Genomic DNA, 21,784 nt, shown 5'->3' with positions numbered 1-21,784 from the left:
CCACAATGAATATCCTTTGTTCAATTGTCCAAGCCATCTTCAACATTAACATTATGACTCTGATGTTTGTAGTTTTTCCTCCGAACGATACTTCATACAAACCTGCAATAGAAAATAAATAGTGTTAAAAAATAAAAATTTCACCTAACTGTAATAGGGTTGTGTTTTTATTTATGAAACACCCTGGTAGTTCAGGAAGGCTTTGAGGTCTTCACACACAATTCCTGAAATAAATATTTGGCTGTAACTGCCTCTCAGTCCATCTCTTTAGTCATTCTTTCATTAATTTTTATAGCCAATAATGACCTTTTTTTATCATCGCACAATAATCTCACACAAAAGCCAGAGGGATATTAAAGGGTAGGATGGAAGCAGTCTGGATACTTTAGCAGCTGTCAGTTGTTACACAATAATTACAAGAACAAAACAAGAATGGCACTTGATTGAGCGCATACCTCCACCAGGCTGACCAGTTTACGTTTTGGATCCTGTTGATAGGCCAGATCTGGATTCAGACCTGAACCAAAATCTAATCGATTTGTTCTTGTCACCTAACCAATTCATAGACCGAGTTTTGTCATAACACGTCCACAACCTTTTGAAATATCATGCTATACTGTATATCGTTTTGGCCCCCATCTCTCAATGTAATGGTGAAGAATCACTAATAAAAATTTTTTTTTAATCCTGTATTTGGATTCGGATCCAGATGTCCACCAAAATTTAAATGATTCGTCCTTGTCACACTTCCAACCTATTCATCAAGTTTCCTCCGAATCCATCCATAACTTTTTGAGATATCTTGCTCACAGACAGACAAACAGACAGACAGACGGGGTGAAAACAGCTTCGGTGGCGGAGGTAATAAATATAGACATCCAAACAATCAAATTCACAGCAGAAAATAACACAAATATGGCAATGAAGAATAAAAATAAAAATCAGGCAAAGAGGAAAATGCGACTCATCAAACATAAAGAAACCCCCAAATAACCAGTGTGCAAAATGCCAATCTGGTGGGAATAAACGTCCTTCGCTCTGCTTGGCAACCTTTGCCAGTTATCCCAGAGTGGAGGGAGGGACACTTCCTTACAATGGAAAAGCATTGGTTGAGTTGTTGTTCCATTGTATTTCCAACACTTTCACTCCCTGTTACCAAATTGCTCAGCAGCAACATTTTTGGTGCCACACAAACATGGTGGTTCCCACTGTTCTTCGCTCTTTCGAAGCATCGACATTTGCTCGTTTTTCCTCTTTCACACCAAAGGAACCCAATCCCATTCCCCATCCATCCTTTTGGCACCAAATTAGCTGCCCTTGACAACAAACCATCAGAACCTATTTCAGTGGGTTTTGCCCTTTGCTTTTCTATCAATCACGCCACCGGTATCATGCCCTCATGTGCCGTACATCATCTATACTAACGTGTGTGTGTGTGTGTGTGTGTGTGTGTGTGTGTGTGTGTGTGTGTGTGTGTGTGTGTGTGTGTGTGTGTGTGTGTGTGTGTGTGTGTGTGTGTGTGTGTGTGTGTGTGTGTGTGTGTTGGTTGTTGGTTTTTATCTCCACATGTGGGTTTCACAAGGTGCAAGAGATCCCTCCCAGGTCTTGAAGTAGCCAAAGTCGTGTGTGTGTGTGTGTGTGTGTGTGTGTGTGTGTGTGTGTGTGTGTGTGTGTGTGTGTGTGTGTGTGTGTGTGTGTGTGTGTGTGTGTGTGTGTGCTCCCCCTCCCTCTTCTCTCTCCTCCTTCTCTTTATCCTATTTCTCCCTCCCACCCCCTTCTCCCGGAGTGTTTAACAACATGTGGTGAGGAGTTGCCCTCCCCCCCCCTTCCTCATTCTCCCTCTCTTCCTTGCTCTTGCCCGTCCTCCCCCCTTCCTAGCTCCCCCTCCTCGCTACCTCCTGATTCTCTCCCCAACCAGCTTTCTCCCCCATCCTCCTTACTCCCACTCCCCCTCCCAGAGTGTATACTGATATTTGGTGAGATGTTGCTCCCCACACCCCCTCTTCCTTGCTCTTAACCCCCCTTCCAAGCTCCCCCATTCCTCACCCCTCCCAGCTTCCCCACTTATCCCCCTTCCCACTCCCTTCCTCCCACCCCTCTCTCTCTCTCTCTCCCCTCCATCCTCTCTCTCTCCCCTCTATCCTCTCTCTCCCCTCTATCCTCTCTCTCCCCTCCCTCTCTCTACCCCTCCCCCATCTCTACCCCTCTCCTCTTTACCCCTCCCTACTCTCGCCACCCCTCCCTCCTCTCTCTCCCCTCCCTCATCTCTCTCTCCCTCCTCTTCTCCCCTCCCTCTTCTCTCTACCCCTCCCTACTCTCACTACTCCTCCGTCCTCTCTCTACTCTCCCTCCTCTCTCTACCCCTCCCTCCTCTCTCTACCCCTCCCTCCTCTCTCTACCCCTCCCTCCTCTCTCTTCCCCCTCCCTCCTCTTCTCCTCCCTCCTCTCTATCCTCTCTCTCTCTACCCCTTCCTCCTCTTCTCCCTCCCTCATCTCTACCCTCTCCTCTTTACCCCTCCCTCATCTCTACCCTCTCCTCTTTACCCCTCCTTACTCTCGCCACCCCTCCCTCCTCTCTCTCCCCTCCCTCATCTCCCTCTCCCTCCTCTTCTCCCCTCCTCTTCTCTCTACCCCTCCCTACTCTCGCCACCCCTCCTCCTCTCTCTCTACTCTCCCCCCTCTCTCTACCCCTCCCTCCTCTCTCTTCCCCCTCCCTCCTCTTCTCCTCCCTCCTTCCTCTCTCTCCCTTCCCTCCCTCCTCTATCCTTCTCCCCCCTTCTTTCTCCCACCACTTAATATTTCCATTTAGTGTAGCAGCATAGCAAACCTGTTGTGCATTTTGTGATACAAGCACCAAATTTGGCACAAATGTACATTAATATGTTGCGAACATTTTCAGATATTGGGCCACTTGAAATTCTCTCTTTATGTCCGCCATATTGGATTTCAAAATGGCCGCCACTTGAAATCTCCATTTGCTATTATCTCTGGACGTAATGCAGCTATTGACTTGATTCTGGTATCTAAATGTATGTTTTTGGGGGCAAGGAATCCAATGGTACCGTTTTCAACTTAATATTATCTATCACAGTCTGTTATATAATTTTATTTGGAAATTAACTAGGCAAATATTGGATTCAACACAATACTTTGAAAAGAATGTCTTAGTTCTGTAAATGTCTTAGGTATAATACTGACATGCTACATGGTCTAGTATTTGAGGCGAGGTGTACTGGTATCTGAGGCTAGGTATATACCGGTACTGAAGATACGTGTACATAAACAGTGTCATGTTAACAAGTTCAGTATTGCCACAAGTACATGTATGTTATTGACTCATCATCATGTGCAGTCCCCTTCACACACACAGAGGGCTGTGCACTGAAGGGCAGCCTTTTTGCACTTGCAGCGCCTCACACACCCTTTCTTGCACTTGCAAGAAACCAGCTCAATGCAGCTGTGAGCTGCCTCAGTTAGCCTGGTCCAGTAAGGTGTGTATTGTCCTTCTCCAGTCCTTGACCAACCCCAGTTGGTTGGTGGAGGGAGCTCTGGTGCTGGCAGCAGTATCTGACTCCACAGATGTCCACCTTGATACACTGCCCTCTTGACATGTTCCTCCAGAGCTGCCTTCGTTGGAGGGATGAGCTGCACATTGTTCTTCCTTGCGAAGAGTTTCCTCCTGGCCTTGTCAATGTCTGTGCATTTGCTGGTTCGATCATACAACAGGATCACGAATCTCTTGATGATGCGCATTGCATCGCCTGGTATGTCACGAGGTGCAGAGGACAGCAGCAGCAGCGCCTCAGTGAGTTCTGGCAGTACTGTCCAGACTGCCCACGCAGTCTTCTTGCCATGTCTATGAAAACTAGACACAGTGTCGCATCCAGTTAGAGCGTGGAACATTGGCAGTGCACGAGCCTTCTCTCGTCCCAATCCAGCTGCTATTTCGTGTGCTGCTTGGTATCGGAAACTCTAGCCTGTTCCGAATGCCAGCCACAGTTTGTCTTCTGATTGCAACTCCTGTGCCAGGGACACTGCCAGCACCACAACATCGGTGTCTACAGTCCGGATGAGTATTGCATGGTGTCCATGCTGGACTGCGTGAGATGCATGCAGCAACATCCGACTGTCAGCTTCTTCATGGTTACATGGGGCGAGTGAGGTCAGATCTGGCAGTAGTGACTTGCTGAGCACTGCCTCTCCATCAGTAATGACGAGTTGCTTGTTCTCCTGGTCAAACCATTCCATGAGAGCTGCTGAGAGGAACCTGAACAGCTCGGTCTTGTTCAGCAACCTGAACTCCTCAAGGTTTCCATCCCTCGTCTGGCAGCCAATGTACAGGCGTGCAAAGAGTTCATGGTCATTCTTGATGGAGGCGAGCTGTTGCTGACCTATGCTCTGGCTTCTTGGAGTGGAAGTGCTGAACACCTTCAGCTTGTTACGAGGAATGGGTGCGTCCACTGCCTTTGTTCTGTCCAACAGACACTCTCTGGTGAAAGCCTCGAACTGCTCTTGGCCAATCCTCTTGGCATTCACCACGGTCTCCACAGCAGCAGGATCTGCGATCTCCTTTGTGTCCAGTTTGACTACATCCTGATCCTCCTCCTCGAATGGGTTGCCCATCTCCTCTCTGACACCGACGAGAGAGCGAACATCTTTCATAAATGAGGCCTGTACACTTGGCGTCTGATCATGATGACGTGTGTCTGCTGTTTGCCTTCTCCAGTGTTGGTTCCCATCCTGGAATTCTTCGATCACCCTGGCAACTTCTGGTCCCGCAACCATCCAGCGACGTAGGGCACTATGGTTGTCAGTGAGCCCAACTGCTCCACCGTCTCCTTTGATGCAGGCATTATTCTGCTCATGTGCCTGGTCAATCGGGATTGAAGAGAACACCCTCTGTGTTTTCTGAATGGTGAAGTGGCTTTCCCTGAATTTCCTGGCTACATCTGGGTGTTTGATGGTGAGTTCGGCCAAGTCCCTCAGGCGCACTGGTATCCACCTAGCATAGTGGGTGTGATCCAGTGCATGGAACCAGGGGACCAGCTCTGTCAGAGCATCGAGGTACATCATTAATGATCCCTGCCTGAGAGAACGCACATACACTAGAATCAACAGTTCTAGTTCCAGCACGGTTGCACAGTAGTGAAATTGGGGGATGTCTTCTCCTCTCTGGCAACACCAGTCTTCAAACTCCGGAAGGTCCTCTGCATCCCTGGTTTCTCCCAGACAGTAGGGGTTGTAGGCACGGTGTTGCAGGATGTACAGTGCAGCTGCTGTCACTTGATGTGCTCTTCTTGTGCGCAAGACATGGGATGCTCGCAGGAATGAGTCTGCTGTCCCTGCTGTTGCAATCTCGGCTTGCACAAGTGCTTGCACCCAACCACTCCCTTTCAGCCAGTCCCCCAGTGTCCTCAGTGCCGCCATCTCTATGTGGAGGCCACTAAACATCACCACTATCTGGTCTTCACCATAGCTCTCTGGCCACTTCCACTGTATCTGCTTGGCCAAAGCAAACAGTGGCTGATCAACGGTGACCACTGGTGTCTGTCCAGGATTCAGGTGTTCCACAGCATTCTTCACGATGTCCATTGAGTGCCGGATCATGGCCATTGTGTGGGATCATGTGTGAGTGCCGGATCACTGTGTGAGTGCCGGATCATGGCCACTACCATTGGATTCCTTGCCCCCCAAAACATACATTTAGATACCAGAATCAAGTCAATAGCTGCATTACGTCCAGAGATAATAGCAAATGTAGATTTCAAGTGGTGGCCATTTTGAAATCCAATAAGGTGGACATAAAGAGAGAATTTCAAGTGGCCCAATATCTGAAAATGTTCGCATTATATTAATGTACATTTGTATAATGTACATTAATATAATGTACATTATATTAATGTACATTATATTAATGTACAAATTTGTGCCAAATTTGGTGCTTGTATCACAAAATGCACAATTCTTTTGAATATTTGGGCTAAGCCGCCCCACTAATTAGCAAAGCAACGGGCTGTATTTGCTAGTTATCAATAATTGGAAATTAATACAACGCCACATAACCGTGTATTCCTTAGTTTCATAAAATGAAAAAATCTGCAATCAGACTTAGGCCTGTCAACTTTCTTATTTTCTAAAATACTTGTACTTTGATGAAACATTTAGTATATACCTACACAGGTAAAGTATTATATCCTTGTGAGTTTGGACACATCATTGTCCTAAGAGATGGTGATTGTGTATTTTCATTTGAGAGAGTCCAGGAATGGATTGCACCTGGTGGAGTGAGGTTATGATAGGGAAGTCATGGCCGTGGTTTTATTTATTTACTTATTTTGTTTGATGTGCACATGATGGCTGGGGACAGTCGTCACCATGGATATCGTCATAGACAAATATAAGAGACAGGATAGAGAAGGGACTGACAGGAAATGTCATGTTTGTGAACTTGGATCAGAAAGACAAGGGGATTTTCCATTGTTTACAGTTTGAAGAGTTACCAAAATTCAGAGCATGTAACAGCACATAACTCAGGCTCTCGAAGGATGTTGTGAATGCAATGACGAAAATAATCAATAATCAATGATCATTTATTGGAAGAAAAAAAAATCACCAGGTAGCTATTATTCATCCAGGAGGCAATTACCTGTCCCCCTCCCCAAGTTTTATCCTGACTGATTGTCCCCCTTTATATTCTTTCTTTTTTGACCCCCTTTGATAAAGGGTGACACAGAAGCATCAGGGCTATTTAACTGTTGTAAATAGCATTGTTTTCATGCATCAGACTGATTTTAGTCATTTTTTTTTCTTTCTGATTAGTCTTTAAGATTGTGAAGATGTGGATTGTAGTACCATCAGAGAAAGCTCTACTGTCGTGGAGCTGCTCTTTACAACCGGTCAATTGTTAAAGTTCAGAGAGCATTAGAGGGTTGTGCTTCCCTCAACCAGAGGCATTTAGGATAATGCGGCATCCGCTATGCCGGCTGATTCTTGTCGGTGGGCACGAAGTAAGCTGGTTAGGAGTGGAGGAGTGCCCGTTCCACCGCAACTCCCAAGCTGACCGAACTCTTCAGACTGCAGAGTCTGGAATCGGTTGCACCCCACAGTGGTAAAAAAAATTAATTATTAATTCCTTTCCCACCCCACCCACGAGTGGCACAGCTTTCAGACTCCTTCCCAGAATGGCATACCATACAGATTCACTCCAAGTGGCTGGCTGATTTGAACTCTTCTGACACAGCATGAGCAGGCATCGGCTTTTATAACCCCCGGTGTATGATGTCAACATGGCTCCATAATTGGCCATGCTCTCTGAAAGAAAACCTCCCAGTCGTGGACCCGCATGACGCCAACCACATTGTCGGGAAATAAAATAAAAGCGGGTGAGAGGAAATTGAAGCATATTTCACAGAGGAAAGTACAGAGGGACGGCATGAAGGCGGGGAACTGTCTAAAATATCAAGTGATCCCTGCAGCACCAATGATGAGACAACTTGTTGTAACAGTCCTTAGGAGATAGCTATCGAATTAATGAATGAATTAATCCACTTACCCAATCAAGTATTTTCATCACCACATTTATATCTAATATATAAAGCTCTTTCTAACCACTGACTGACTCACTCACTGACTCATTAACTCATATTACAGATCAGGACCTCCCTCCTTTGGTACAACTTTGCGACTCATCCGAACAGTCTGAGTTACGTAGAAAGCTGAAATTTTGTGTGCCAGTGGACATCGAAGCTGGTGCACCAGTAAAATTCACAGAATTGTCGGACAACATCCATGAATGAAAAAAAAAATGAAAAAAAATGCAGGTGAGTGCCTTCGAGACATTGCGGAAGCACGGTTCGTATGCTTACACAATGTGTTTGGGCTGTTTAGGCTTACACAATGTGTAAGCACAACCCGCTAATATATTGTCATTAACACCGACCTGGATGGATAGCTGAACACTTCTACCTTGGAGGTGAACACGTGATCTTTGGAGATTATAGCATGCGCGGGATGGAGGGCGGCAAGGGCGTGTACCAGACGGAAGCACAAGGGTTATACTCGAACCCACAACAAAGACAGACACAAACAATTTTAATAAATTTGGGTTTAATGAACATAAGTATAATATTTATAACGAAAATAAATCAAAGCATAATAATAAAAACGTGAAGTCAACTAAAGCGAATTTCGAGACGTCTCCACACGGACTCACATACAGACAAGGGGAAAGATAAAATAAAATAAAATCCCTCCCTTTATTCTGGCACCTAGCTGGGTGGCCAGAGATGATCTTTTATGAGCTTGGCGATCGAACCGCGTCGTCCTGCGTGGGAAACCACATCCAAAATGGTGCCAAGCCGCGCTCTGGGCAGGAAGTGTACGTGAGATAATTAGTGCGGCGGTATTCAACACCAGGGCTCACCAACCACCGTACAGTCTTCTCTCTCGAACAAATATGCCGAAGGCCCAAAATCATATCCAATATCCATGTATCATGCATTAAATTGAAGATAATTGCATTCTGATCATCTGTATACGTCTAACAGTGTTGTACATTAAATCTAAATGAAATTATATACATTTGAATATATATTCCCTATCTTTCGAATAAACACAAAATCAACACTCCGTATTCCTCAATGAATATATTTGACATTACAGTATATGAATTTTATTGCAGGTAAAGACTATTCAATGATAGTGAGAAACGGTTTTAATTACCTTATATTTCTTGAAATATGAGACATACAGGAATGGTGTCGGTGTTGGAATGGGCCGTATCCTGAACGGAAAGCGAGTCGTCATATTCGATATTTGTTTACATATTATTTAAGATTTATTTCCAAAACATTCATGTTGAATGTTCAACTGAAGATAACACGTTAGTTAAGATGTATTTTCTTTCTCATGGTATAACTACTGATAAGTTTTAATTAATGGTAATTAAGTTAATTGAGTAAGGTAATTAAGTTATATATTCCAGTAAAAATCAGAAATATTTAAGAATGTGATGCAACATTGCAATAAGTAACACCTATTAGGGTTGCTCGATCATTCATTCCCGGTAATCGATGTGCGGTTGACAAAACCATGGAGGAAACGTTTATGCGTCATGCCAAGTCCCATGGAGGAGCTGGTGGCAGTTCCACAGGTGTCTCGGGCCTCCTGCCGAATTATAACGCATACCAATGCTGGGTTCGAACAACCCATGCTCGATCCCAGTATGTCAATAGCACCCTGAGCATGGCCGACATGTTATCTGGAACGACAGCAGGAACCAAGCACCATGATCTTCATCCATCCGAGATCGTGAAGGGACAGAAGCTGGTGGGAAGAATATGAGAAGCAGTTGAAAGCTTCATGGATCCTTTCGAGGTCGAAAGCAAAAATCAGCTAATGATCCTCTCGTCAGGCGCCACGGCATCTGAAGAAGTCCAGAAAGATGTCTTGAGAGCCGAGCAGGCAGGCAAAGATGCTAATGAAGCCTTCATTACCACACGTTTGGAAGCAGGACGGGACTTCTTCGAGCCAGTCAAGCGTCTCAACTTGAAAACTCTCGCTGATATGAACAAGAAGAGCAAAGTTACAACCACTAAGAACAAAGTTGTACAGTACCAACAATAGGGAAACGTCGCTTTCCAGCTGTTCATGAAATCACAAAACCAAGGCATACAACTGGATCTGAGAGAACTTCTCACCTACCCACTCACTCCTGTACCATGCAGTATTGGAACTGCTGATGGTTTCATGGCCAAAACAGATAAATCAAAGTCCTTCACTTTCCTGACGAAAGACCAAGAGGATGCTGCCCAACCTCCGAATGACGAAGCACTTGTCATTTTCGATGGCAATGCCTGTTTCTACTTCCTAAAGGAGATACCAGGTAACTTCAGCCAGATATGTGAAAAAGTGTTCAACATGCTGATGTTCAACATGCATGACGTCAGGTGACGTGTTTAGCACAGATAGCTACACTTAAGCCCAAAATTATTCATACCCGATGAAAAATCTGTGTTTTGCATTTATCTCATACATACCTACAAGCTGGAGTGGTGGAACTTTCACTTCACCCAAGGACATTTAGTTGGCATGTATAAATACATATATATTTTGGCTCAACATTATTAGCATAACAATAGAAATGTTAAGATTTCTGTTTTTATGCCTGTCCAAAATTATTCATACCCCATACCAAGTCTCAGAATTGAGACCAATGTTTGTGATAATGCACATGCTTTTCATGTTCCTAAGATTCTTTATAATGTTATGCAATTATTCCAAGATGTGTGCAGACAATCTGAATGCATTACAAATGTGGTCTATTGAATGTACAGTGAGGAATGTTATAGAACAACTTATTATTATAGGTTACAATATAAATATATATATATATATATATATATATATATATATATATATATATATATATAATTAATAGGCTGCTGCTCAACGATTTAAATCATAACCGCACTAGAAATCGAAGTGTCAACATCACCGTCATGCCGAAGAAAAAAGAAAAAAAGAAAAAAAACAGGGAATCTGGAACACTGACGCTAACCATTACCTCGACGTGTTTTGACTTATGAGTAACTTACAAGTAACGTGTGTCGACGTGTGTCAACGATCGCGTAACGTGCCTACAACTTATTGCCAGCGTATGCGGACCGTGTGTCATACGCCGAGTACGTCGAAAAATTTTCAACATGCTGAAAATTTGTCGACATACTCGGCGTACTACTACGTATGCCAGCTTGCTTCAGCGTGCTATTAACGTATACAAAACTTACCCATAACGTATTCAACGTGTGCTGGCGTATTCGGCAAATTTTTCATACGTCAGCATATGTTGGCTAAAACGTCAAGGTGTGACAGCGGCTTGACACTTCGATTTCTAGTGCGGTTATGATTTGAATCGTCGAGCCACAGCCTATTAATAGCCTATGCCAAGTGATCGTCGGCGATACGCTGCCGCGCGCAATGCATAAGTTTGACTATCGTTGGGCATAGGTTGTGAACGCCGACAACACGCTCAGCATTCGTTGATATAAGTTATCTTTTTGTTCTCGAAACGTTCTGTGTACGTTACGAAAACGTTATGCATACGTCCAACTCGTTATGAATATGTCCAAAACTGGAAAAAAAACATCAATAGTTCAGCATAAGCCAGCGTTTTACATACATTTTGATACCTTGCCATACGCTGGCTAAAACGTCAAGGTGTGACAGGGCCCGATGCAAGGGCATGAATAATTCTGGACATGGCATTTTTTTGTAAATCTATCAATAAAATACCCCCGAAACAATGTATTTCTTGAAATGTCTCTTGCAGTGATTCTTTTAGCTGTTTGTCACATTCTTATGTAACTTAAGCCAGAAGAAACTCATTCCTTAAATAACACGCTTCAAAATACTCCGAATTTGGTAAGGATCTGAATAATTTTGGGCTTAACTGTACGTACCCAACTTAGTGAAGGCGATGGAACGATTGAGGAGAGGATCCGGGCACAAACTGATTCTGAAGCGGGGAAACACTAAAAAACCAGCAGATTGGAAGTTCTTCTTGAGCAATGATGAGAACAAGAAACAGTTCATTGAACTCCTCACTCAAATTTGGAGCCAAGAAGCATATGCCAGCAAGTTACACGGGAGGAAGGTAATTGTGACTTGTGGCGGATCAGCATATCTACTGACATCTGAAGATGGTCTGTCAATGTGTAACAGAGAACTGAACACACTAAAATCCACTCAAGCAGAAACTGATTCTCGAATCATTCTGTATTGTGAGTATGCCAGGAGTCAGAAGTACAGCCACATAAGGGTGAAGAGTCCAGATAGTGATATATTTGTCATCCTCATGCACTACGCTGCAACGATGACAGATGTGACGATCTTGTTTGACACACGTTAAGTATGGCGAGAGGAATAAGAAGAGGAACTCGTTTGAGGAACAAGAAGAGGCTTATTGACGTGACCGAAATTGCCCGTGGTTATTCTACACAGCATTCAGCAGCAATAATGGCACTTCATGTATTCAGTGGCTGCGACTTGACCAGCGCTTTCAAGGGTCCAGGCAAAGTGAAGCCACTGAAGACCCTTTCTAGGCTGCCCAAGTTTGAACCAGTTCTAGCTAGATTAGGAGACACGTGAGAAGTACCCGACGAGCTGATGGATGATCTGGGCGAGTTAACCTGTGCGTTATATGGAAGACCTCGTACTCGGAGCGTCGATGAGTTGCGGTTCATGAAAATGAATGAGCTGTATGCGAAAGATGATGACGGTCTCTCCCGTTCGAGCACAGTTGACATGGGCACTCTCCCTCCATGCAAGAAGAGTCTGGAGCAACACATCCGGAGAGTCAACTTCCAACTTGGCATTTGGAAAAGAGCGCATGTTGCAAATCTTGAGATCCCTGAGCCAAGTGATGGACATGGGTGGATTTTAGTTGAGGGGAAGCTGGAGCCTCTTTGGTACGAGGGAGGGGTCCTGCCACAGCAGTTGGCAGACATCGCTGAAGATTCAGCGAACACCAACGAATCGGACTCGGACATTCCAGATTAATTGGACCATCTTAATGGAGACAGCTCAGAGTCTGACAATGAGTAGGATTAGTTGCAATTCACATTAACGACAGGAACATTCATTTCTATTGGAGTATACTTCTGTTTTGAATTGTTTAGAATATATGTTGTATATAAATACTTACCGTGTTTGAGATTTGGTTATGTTATTTAATTCCGTGAATATTGTATTCAATATGATGCGGATATGATGCAAATATAAACACGATTTCATTCACTCTGAAACGAATGCTTTCTGCAGTCTGCATTGGCACTGTAAGTTGTAGATGTATGTTTGGAAATATGATGGATGAATATGGGAAGAAATATGAAGGATAATGAAATAATGCACGTAAAATATTCTTGTATTATCGGTAACTGACATGATCCAGATTATGGAGATATAGACTGGAAATGTTTATGTGCAATGAAATATCTTGTAGTTTGGTGATGCTGATGGTGGCCATCTTGGATTTTTTGGTTGCTTTCAAACTATACTATTAAATAATATTTTGTGTGGTATTATAACTAATTCTCTGTAATCATGGTAATAGCTTGTCAAGTAATGTCTTTCACATGTCTTTCAATCCGGACAAATCTCACACTCTCACTATGTCTCTTCGAAAGGACCGTTTAGAAAACCCCCCATCCACTTTCTCAACAATCCTCTGGAAGAAATCCTTTCTTTCAAGCTTCTGGGTCTCACTATCTGCCATGACCTTTCCTGGGAAAGCCACATTTCAAACCTCGCCTCCAAAGCCAGTCGCCGACTGGAAATCCTCCGTCGTGCAAGGTCCTTCTTCGGCCCACCTGAGCTCCTGATCACTTACAAAGCTTTTGTTCGCAGCCTGATGGATGGTGCTCCTGCCTCCCACCTTTCTCGGCTTCACGCTATAGAAACCAAGGCATTTCGGATCATCGGTATCTCCCGCAATGAGGCTGAGTCTTTAGGCCTCTCACTCAATCACCGCAGGTTGGTCGGTGGTCTTTCTGTCTTCTACCGTCTCCTCTCCAGCCTCGTCCCCCTGCTCTCTCTGCGATTTGTCCCCACCACATTTCCGCAGGGCGCTCAAGGTCTGCCAACAACCCCCTTCTGGTAAAACTACGAAAATGACGAATCACTGCTCACCTTCACCCTTTCATTCCTCTTTTTTCCCGCCTTTGGAATAAACTCCCTCATTCTATTCATTCCCATTTTCCCCTCCAGGCCTTCAAAACAGCTGTTCACCACCACCTCTTATCATCCACCATCCAAATCCTCGATCTTTTCGAAACCCGATAATCCACCCAAGCCCACCTCCTTCAAATTCCCTGCTTTCCTTCCTGAAAGTCCCTGTAATGTCCATTTTCTATTCCCTATGTTCCCCGTCCCATCCCTCTCCCTTCCACAGATCTCCAAATGTCTCTCTTCTCCACTATTTTGTCCTTCCCACTCCCTCCCCTCCTGTCTCATGCCCCCCTTGATGTGTGTTGTGTGTTATCTCTCACAAGAGCCTCGACAAGGTATACAAAAAAAAAAGAAAAAAAAAGTAATGTTCCATAAAAGTGACCACAAATGTGTATTTCGTCAAAATGTGGTTGATTGAAAACATTATTTGTCTGAATACCCGTTTGATACTTATTGTGTGACAATGTTGTATATTTTCATAATAGTTGCTTGATATTTTCGAAAAATATAAGGTCATTAAAACCATTTCTTGCTATCATTGAATAGTCTGTACCTGCAATAAAATTCATACAATGTCAAATATATTCATTGAGGAATACAGAGTGTTGATTTTGTGTTTATTCAAAAGATAGGGAATATATATTAAAATTTATATAATTTCATTTAGATTTAATGTACAACACTGTTAGACATATACAGATGATCAGAATGCAATTATCTTCAATTTAATGCATAATACATGTATATTGGATATGATTTTGGGCCTTCTGCATGCCATTTTGATTCCATCCGTAAATTGAATTCGACGCAAATCGATAAAAGTATAATTTTAGGGTACCCCTATTCAAAAGGTCAAAACAGGTAGTGCATCCCAAAATTTTCAATGTTAACATTCATATTCGTGTTCAGTGTATCCAGGGGATTCAGAAAAACATAGGTTTGCTGGGAGGGGGGGGGGGGTGCACTGTGGCCATATCTGGCCCATATATATATATATATATATATATATATATATATATATATATATATATATATATATTCTCTATGCACTAAGCGAGTGACGTCACAGCGGAAGGTAAGGCTCCGCCATATTGAGAGGCAAAAAATCATGGCTACCACGCACGTGTCACGCGAACTTCTGGGCTATTGCCATTAATTAGATGATATTTCTAAGAAGAGGTACTGCGAAAAACTGAAGATGTGTGGTCTTAGTGAAGATCCTTATATTATTTCAAAGGATAAATGGACAACAGAAAGAAAATTTTGGCCTCAAATCGTTTTCCCTGACATCTATGTTTCCCTTGTTGAAATGCCGAGTCCTTACACTCAAACCAGCCTGAAAGCCTTCACGAGTATGGACGCTTACTCATGTTATGGTTTGTTAGTGACATAATCTCGACGAAAGCTGACAAGAACTGTATTATCGTGAGGGCAAAGGTAGTAAGCCTGTTTTCTTTCATTTCACTATTATTGTATTCGTTGTTGCTCGTTTTGTTCAGCAACCAGTGTCACTTTTTTAACCTGACTGCTGCCACAAGTTAATTTCTAGTGAAGTTCTTGTCTAAATGCTAAGTTTGTAGAAAATCTTCGTTTGTCAGTTTGCAAAGAGATATATTATATTTTTCCCATGACAAACATACGGTGTAATGCCACGCTGCTGTGGATATTTCAAAGTGCTAGTTTTTTTTTTAATGTATTATACATATCGATGTGTCTTTCTGTAGTGAAACAACTCAGAACTGTGCTCGCGAGACAGCTGTTAGAAAGGCGATCTAGCCTATCTCATTCTGTCAATAAAACAAGGGAAATAATGCAATTTAATGATACAAATCAGACAATATTTTGTAACCACCAGCTATTTAATAGCGAACGCAGTGAGCTTCATACTTAACGCGTGCACGTGAGCGAATAGGAAACAACAACAACAACAACACAATACCCCTGGCTATTTGGAATCCGTGTCGTTAACTATGACCTTTTGCTTCCGGTTGTTTTTAAACGTTGTGCGGTGTATAAACACGATTGGGTTTTATTTCTATCTTGTGAATATTACTTAACGCGTGCACATGAGAGAATAGGAAACAACAAAGACAACACAATACCATGGCAATTGTGAATCCGTGTCGTTGCCTATGACCCTTTTGCTTCCGTTTTTTTTCTTGTTTCTGTTTTTTTTTTTGTTTCCGGTTTTTGTCATGGGGAATGATGCATGCCGGGAGAGAAAGGCAGCGTCGGAGACATGCATGAAAGACCCAAATATCAGACATGGTGTATATTTCCTCCACTGATTTTCATAAAGATATCTCCCGCATCATCAAAAAATAATTTTTAATCGTGATTTATGTTATTTGATCGCTGATTTCGAATCCAGGCCGAAGTAACTGGAAATTGTGTATACAGTTGTCAAGAAGTTGTAGGTAAAGTCAGAAGCGAATGTAAAGAATACTACGTTCGCTTCTAGTATTAATTTTTTTAGATGAGATCCTGTTCTAGGCGGTGTAGTTGTCGTTGTGAAGGTAATGTTGAGGAATTTTTTTTATTCAGATGAGATCCTGTTCTAGGCGGTGTAGTTGTGGTTGTGAAGGTAATGTTGAGGTAATATATATATTTTTAGATGAGATCCTGTTCTAGGTGGTGTAGTTGTCGTTGTGAAGGTAATGTTGAGGTAATATATATATATATATATATATATATATATATATATATATATATATAGATGAGATCCTGTTCTAGGCGGTGTAGTTGTCGTTGTGAAGGTAATGTTGAGGTAATATATATATTTTTAGATGAGATCCTGTTCTAGGTGGTGTAGTTGTCGTTATGAAGGTAATGTTGAGGTAATATATATATATATATATATATATATATATATATATATTATTATTTTTTTATTTTTTTTTTAGATGAGATCCTGTTCTAGGCGGTGTAGTTGTCGTTATGAATAAATAAGAACAGAGTTCAATTTGTTCGGCAACTTTATTAGCGTGGAACGACAATAATCAAACAAGTATTGAACAGGTTGAAACACCCACAACATCCCTGGCTCCGGGTCAGGCTGCGCATGCGCACTGGCCCAGGGGACCGTCGATATGTAGAATTACCGTAAAGTACAATGTTCTCTATCTCCCTCCGAGTCTTTATTATGTTAATAGATAAAGGCTGAGAAAATATTAAGTTTAATGAATGAACAAAAGTTTATATCGCCCATCGTGTGACTATTCCATGGAGTAGTCCTTGTGCCAGGCAGGCACGCTGGTCGCTCTGGTGGATCGGCGTTGACCTATCGCTGGTGCTGGTGGTGTCACATCGGGCCCCAGTGGGGATGGGGCTCTCGGGGTTTCAGGGGCCGATGGTGGCGTCTGAAGGATCGCACGCCTCGGTGTGCCTCGTCCTGGTGCTGCTGGCGTGTCTAAAACGGGTGTCGTCTTGCGCCGGGGTGTGCATACTGACGTCAGTGCCGGCGTGGGCCCCGTTGGCGTCGCAGATGTCACGGGTTCGCTGTCGAGGTCAGGCAGTTGCGGTGTTACAACGGGTGCAGGTACAGTGATTCGGGTTGCTAGATCATCATAGATAGACCGGGGTGGCAGCTGGTCATTGCGAACTGGGCTAAACTTGCGCAGGAATTTCCTGTTCCGAAGTGTGACTCTGCCCGAGCCGTCGATCTTGATCACGTATTGGTCGTGTTGGCGTACCTCCACGATACTGCCTGTCTTGTCCCATTTTTTTGGGTGGAATCCTGTCTGGTTCTGTACGCGGACTTGGTCCCCTACAGCAAGTGGCGGAAGGCGTTTGGTGTGTTCTGCCCAGGTGTCGGCTGTGCGGATATGACGTTTGCGGAGGGCCTCCTCCCTCGCTTTCAGGGTCTCATGCCAAGTGTCGTGCGGTCTGTACTTCCCGGGGATAATTGGGATGAAATCGCGTATCGGGCGGCCGAAGACACACATTGCCGGGGAGATCTTCGTGTCAGGGTCAGGCGTGTTACGATATTGTAGTATCGCTCTCTGCACAGCGTCAGTGTCAAGTTCTCCCTGCGGGCTGGTGTTGTCCGTGATAAGTCGTTTCATTGTCTTAACTCCAATCTCCGCGCGACAGTTGCTGTAAGGGAAGGCCACCGATGACAAGCGGTGGTGTACGCCCCATCTGTGCAGGAATGACCTGGTCTCGGTGGAGGTGAACTCCGGTCCCCCATCTGACGCGAGCTCTTCTGGTGTCCCGTACGTCACGAAGGCGCGACGTAAGTGGTTTATGAGTCCGGCGGCGCCACCCGTCGACTTTGAGATGATCGGCCAGTTCGAGTATCTGTCCACTGTCACAAGGTAGTGTGCACCCCTGTGTACAAAGAAGTCCGAGCACACTGCCTGAAAGGGGTAAACGACTGGAATAGGTGGAGTTGGTGGCGCTCCAGGCTGTGATGGTGCCATCCGGTGGCAGTGTTCACAGTTTTTCCGAGTGGCGCTGATGTCGGCCGACATGCCTGGCCAGAATACAGAGGATTCTGCGCGGGCGGTCATCATTGATACGCCCTGGTGGGCAGCGTGTAGGGCGCTCAGCACATCGCCGCGGAGTGAGGGTGGTATGACTACTCGGTCCTTGTATAGGATCACTCCATCTGTCGATGTAATGTTCTCGCGGTACTGGTGATAGTCGCGAATTGTCTCTGGCATCTCGATTTTTGAGTCGGGGATGCCGTTCATTGTCATTCCCTCCAATATGTGCATATCGCCATCGCTGCTGGTGGCTTCCCTGACGCGATCCCATGTTACTGATCGCAATGATTCGAGGCCCGCGGCACACCATGCCAGGTTGTCCTCGACGTCGTCGTCATACTCCGGCTCAGTTTGGCGTAGGAGGGACAGGACGTCGGTGTGCGTGCTTGGTTGGAGGTGGGTCGCTATGGTGGCATTGTCATCTGGAAGGTTCATGAGTGGAGGTCGCGTGGTGCCAACTGGCCTGCGCGACATGGCATCTGCCGCCTTGTTCTTCATTCCCGGGATATGTATGATGCGGAAGCGATAACGCAGGGTCTTCTCCTTGAGGTTCCTGAGGCGGGGGTTGGGTATGTCGTCAAGTGCTCTGTCCGAAAGGAGTTTCAGCAGTGGTTTGTGGTCTACTGCAACGATCAGGTTCTCGCAGCCCAGTACGAAGTAGCGCGCTTTGTCCAAGGCGTCCGCGACTGCGAGAGCCTCGCCCTCTATGGGCGCGTATCTGGATTCTGCCGCGTGTGTAAATCTGCTGCCGACCAGGGTTATTTTCCATCCATCAGTGCAGCAGAATGGTCTAACTGGCACGCATCGGCAGTGCTTTTGAAGCAACCAGAATCCGATTCCCTCCTTCGACCAGTCCGTGGCGATGCATGTTGGCTTAGTTTTGTCAAATATGCGGACACCGTGTTCGATTTCTTGTACGATCACGTCTTTCGACTCGCGGAATATGTCCTCAAACTCCATGGACCACTGGAAGCGTTCTCCACTTTTCAGGAGCTTCCGGAATGGCTGCATTCGTTCGGCCATACTAAAGGCGTATGCCACCTGGTTGACAAGCCCGAACCACGATCTGACGTCGGTGATGTTACGCGGTTGTGGGAAATCGTGGATTGCTTCCAGGTAGCGGCTGCACGGTCGCACGTCGGTCATGGTGATGGTGAAGCCCGCGAAGTTCACCGTGGGTGCGCTGAAGACAAACTTCTCCGGGTTGAGGATGATTCCATTCCGGCCGCATATATCCAGCCATTGGACCGCCTGGAAGTAGCTCCCCTCAATTGTGTCTGACCATAGGAGCGTGTCATCTACGCACTTGGTCTTGTTACCAATGTCCGCGACGATCTCATCGTATCGTCGTGAGTAACCGTCCCCCGATGCCATATACCCTTGTGGGGCAGATAGGTACCGGTAGCGCCCCCATGGAGTGATGAAGGTCGTCTTGTGGCGGTCGTCCTCGTGTAGGCGGACGCTATGGTAACCGTTCCATGCGTCGAATACTGTCTTGCGCTTCCCGTTAGGTACGCGTCTCGCCTGGTGGAACGGGGATTGGGTGTGGTGGGTCTCGCGGAACGCATGCTTGTTCAAGGCCTGAAAGTCGACGGTGCGTCGCGGCTTGCCATTCTTTTTCGCGCAAATTACCATGCGGTGACACCATGTCACCGGCGTGCCGACGGGTACTTCCTCCAACACGCCGAGCCGAACGTCCTGGTCGAGGCCTGCTTTTACCTCATCTTGCCAATGTATGGCCACGGAGATGGGAGTGTGATGGGCAACCGGTGTCGCGTTCTCACTGAGCATAAGACGTAGTGGCGGGCCGGTCATTCTCGGTAGTGGCTGGTGTGGGCACGTGTTGAATGTGCTCTGAGCATACATCCTGAGTAAATGTGACTGTAGTGCCTCTCTGTTGGCCTCGGTCGCTGGCATGGGGAGTGCGGTCGGCTTGGTCGGCGGCTCCGCGCGTCGCGGGCAGTCGCACAATTCCGAGGTCGTCAGATTCACCTCTCCGAGTGTCGGGAATCTGTCCGAGATCATTCCCAGGTCCATGCAGGCCGCGCGGGAGAGGAATATGCGGTCTGAAGAGTCCGTCACATACGCGATTTGGCGTGTCTCCAATCTCCGAGCGTCGTCACTGTTACCGGCGAATCTGACTACCACGGCTCCGAGGATACGAATTCCTCTGTTGTTTGCGGCCTTCATGGTCATGGATACAGGTATGAGGTCCTCGGTACTCAGGCCCATTTGTTGGACGACTTTAATGCCGATCAGGCAGCTCTGGCACCCCGTGTCTGCCATAGCGGGTAGGGTTACCGCGCGGGTGTGTTTCAGGAGGTTAAAACCCAGCGCTTTGTAATCCTCGCGCTTGTTGGTGAGAGTGAGGTTGACGTATGGCTGCGGGTCGGATATGCGTTTCATCCACTTATCGCACATATCATCGTACAGGTGGTGAGCGAGGGGAAGCGTGCGCATTTCGTCCTCTGTGCTGGCCATGGTGACCGTGCATAGCTCGACGAAGGCTGCCGTCTGCTCGTCGTACATCCCGTCGGTCTCCTTAGATGGGGGTCTTGCTGATCGGCCGCCCAGGCACGCCTTGTCGAGGTGATTCTGGCGGTCACACTTCCGGCACTTTTTACCGTATCCGGGGCACTCGGCGCGTCTGGCGCGCCATTGAGGCGTTTTGCCGTGGCCCACCTCGCCGCAGTAGATGCATACTCCTTCGGGCTTGGCCTTCCGTTTTTCCGGCCTGGCTCCTACTCTGGCGCGGACGTCCTGTCGCTTTCCCCGCCGATACGAACTACTGATCGCGTCCGTGCTCTGAGTGTCAAGCAGGCGCGATGCCGAGCGTTTTCCAGACTCTTTGGCCTCGATATACTCTATCATGTCCTTTAATGGCATGTCCTGGTTCTTCTCACCGAGTAGGTCAAGTTGTATTGCTTGGTCCGCGATGCCACGGGCAACCACGTTGCGCAATATCTCTTCGGTGAAGTCGTTGACCTGATCGCACCCCGCCTTGGTGCACTTCATTTCATACTTGCACGTGTCCGCCTGCCCCTTGATGCGGGCGTGGAACGACCGGACGGGCTCCTCGTGTCCCTGCCGCATGTTAGACAGGGCCACTCGAGCTACCATCGTGTTCTCCGTCCGGACGGCGAGCGCCTTCATGGCGGCGAGGACGTCTTCTTCATCGCTGCCCACGAGGCTCCGACCCGCCGCGCGAGTGAGGTCCTTTCTCAGCTCCTCCTCACAGCACTCCAGTAGCTGCGTGACTATGTCGGGTCCGACAAGCTTAGTACCTGTTTTGTATTCGCCCCAGCGGGTTATGAAGTACGACCAGGCCTCGCCCGTTCCGGCCAGTGCGATGGAGGGACGCTTGAGTTTCTCCATCTTGGCATTCGAGCTCGCCGCCCTGGGGGCGGCGACGTGCACAGTGCCGTGTATACTCAACATGGCCGCCACCACTGCCGCCTCTGCGTGTGTAGCCATATAGTCACAACCCTCGATCGGGCACTCTGCTTCCACCGGCGCCATAGGAACAGTTATTCTGGAGTAAACGTACTATTTTCGGTGATGCACACGTGTGT

Source organism: Eptatretus burgeri, chromosome 12 (assembly GCF_056783735.1).
Source record: "Eptatretus burgeri isolate ZD-2024b chromosome 12, Ebu_testis_v1, whole genome shotgun sequence".
NCBI lineage: Eukaryota > Metazoa > Chordata > Myxini > Myxiniformes > Myxinidae > Eptatretus > Eptatretus burgeri.
Note: the sequence above shows the minus strand (reverse complement) of the source record.